Genomic DNA, 2,500 nt, shown 5'->3' with positions numbered 1-2,500 from the left:
AATTGGTGTATAAATCTCTGTTTTGATTACAGTAAGTTTGGATGGATGTTCCCTGCTTCCACTTCCTTGCACTTTCTGTGTTTCCACAACTTTAACGTTTCCGAGCTGCAAGACGATATCCGTTTCAAATCAGATTCGAGTCCGTATTTAAAGGTAGCTGATAGGCTGATGTCGATTATTTACCTATTGAATTAGTCAGTTGATACAAGATAAATAATAATAATAATAATAATAATAATAATAATAATAATAATAATAATGCCCAAAAACAACAAAAATGAACTGAATCTTCGTTTAAATGCATTGTTATTTAAGTCCATTTGAAGGTGTAAACCTCCGGTTAAGCAACTAATGTCCGAGTCCGAAAATGCCTGAATTACAAATTTGAATAATGTATGAAGGCAGTTTATCTATATAAGTTTTAATCAACACTTTAATTACTAATTTTACACGGCACATAAACGTAAACGTCTGTACATCGGAAACGGTGAAGAGAGAAGCGAATATAAGTCTTAAATTTACAAACACTTGTGTCTACGGCCATACCACGTTGAAAGCACCGGTTCTCGTCCGATCACCGAAGTTAAGCAACGTCGGGCCCGGTTAGTACTTGGATGGGTGACCGCCTGGGAATACCGGGTGCTGTAGACTCTTTTTTTTTTTTTTTTTGCTTTTATAACTAAAAACAGTTGAAGTTTTTCTTTCTTTCTTTTATTGTAACTAAATTTACTTTCTTCAATATAAATAATAAATAGAGCAATTTCTCGACTTTCATTTTCTCTTTTTCCTTAACTTTCTTCAATAATTCGGATCCTAAAAAAATCAAGCATAGGACCTGAATATAGCAAATGTTGCTTTGCACTTCTCTGCTCTTGGTTTCGATCCTTACTACTGGAATATGCGATCATAGATGACCAGTATTTCTTATTAACAAATTCGGTTCAATTTATCCAGTTTCCTCTACTTTTACTACCACAACAAGCTGCCTCCTTTCACGTCGAAATACTTCCTTCAAGTTTCTTCTCATATATTCCTGGTGTAGTCTCTTGCGCAGAGTTGCAAAATATGCGATCAATGTCTTTCATTTTGGCTACTTATTTGTGGTATTTCTTATTCACTAATTGATTGATAAATATGGAATGTATGAATTGTGAGAATTTTTTATATTAATTTATTGATTGATTGATTTCTTTTACAGCAGGGCCTCAGTCTGCCAGTGGGAAAATTGGCATCCTGTAGCGAATACTGTAAATATGGGCCATTGGCAAAATAAATTGGGTTATAAAATTCTGTTTTGATTACAGTAAGTTTAGATAGATATTCCATGCTTCCACTTTCTGTATTTCCACAACGTTAACTTCTCCAAGTTGCAAGAAGAGATCCTTTGCAAATCTGATAAGACCCTATCTTTAAAGTTAGCTTATATGCCGGTGTCGCTTATTTTAACCAAATGATAGGACAGAAAGACGAATAATAATAATAATAATAATAACAACAACAATAATGTCCTGAATCTGCATTTTAAGTCAATTTCAACATGGAATTCTCCCCTTATCTGGGTCAGAAAATGGATGAGTGACAAATATGAGTATCTGAGGCCAGTTTTGCTTCTTTTGGATTAGAACTTTGAATCAGTATACACTTTAGTTACTAATATTATACTGCACACAAACATTTGTACATGGGAAACGTTGAAGAGATGTGTGACTAATCAGCAAAAGAGTCTTGAAAACGCATCAAGACAACAAATTATGTTTTACAGTCGAAATGTTGTTCTCACTAGAACTGAAATCATTTAATTTCTACTTAAATGCCCGAAAAATTTACAATTAAAACTACAATAAATGTTTTATACCTAGTCCCGCACAGTGACGTTTATCTGATTCCCTGTACTCACCGAGAGCATTCTGTGTCATATGGATGCATATCAAATGAAGTGAAAAGTAATGGAATACTCGCTTTTTTATTTATCCCTATGCATCGTGGTGCCCACACCATGATGAGACGCTGTTTCAATAAACCTTTTTATATATGTTCTTTACTGTTCTTCCTTTTTCTTCTTGCTTTATCATACTGACACACGAGAGAGAGAGAGAGAGAGAGAGAGAGAGAGAGAGAGTATGCAACAAAGTTCGCATAACTTTATCAGCTATTACCATTAATTGTACTTCTGTGTAATTTTATTTTTAACGCGTTATCCTATAACGATTGCAAACAAGGGCAAAAACTCTACTGATCTTATTCGATAATTATACCATACTGAATTAATAAGTTTATCTCGTAAAAACAGATCATATATTTATCCTGGGTGGCTGAGGGTGTTTTAAGATATGTGTGTGTCTTTTGTGATATATATATATATATATATATATATATATATATATATATATATATATATATATATATATATATATATATACGTTTGTGTGTGTACATACATACATACATACATACATACATACGTGTATTATTTACATATAGTCTTGGATAATTTTAATTA

At 32.7% G+C, this 2,500-nt stretch overlaps 1 non-coding gene across 1 annotated transcript; it reads left to right on the top strand.

Moving 5' to 3' along the window:
- Positions 1 to 532: 532 nt before the first annotated feature.
- On the top strand, positions 533 to 651 carry LOC149771268 (5S ribosomal RNA). Its single transcript, XR_016418351.1, has one exon. It is a non-coding gene; the product is annotated as a 5S ribosomal RNA (ribosomal RNA).
- The last annotated feature ends 1,849 nt before the right edge of the window (positions 652 to 2,500 follow it).

Source organism: Sinohyriopsis cumingii, unplaced genomic scaffold (genome assembly GCF_028554795.1).
Source record: "Sinohyriopsis cumingii isolate HCF-2022 unplaced genomic scaffold, ASM2855479v2 utg001995l, whole genome shotgun sequence".
NCBI classification, from domain to species: domain Eukaryota; kingdom Metazoa; phylum Mollusca; class Bivalvia; order Unionida; family Unionidae; genus Sinohyriopsis; species Sinohyriopsis cumingii.
Note: the sequence above shows the minus strand (reverse complement) of the source record. Positions and strands in the feature narration are given on the sequence as shown.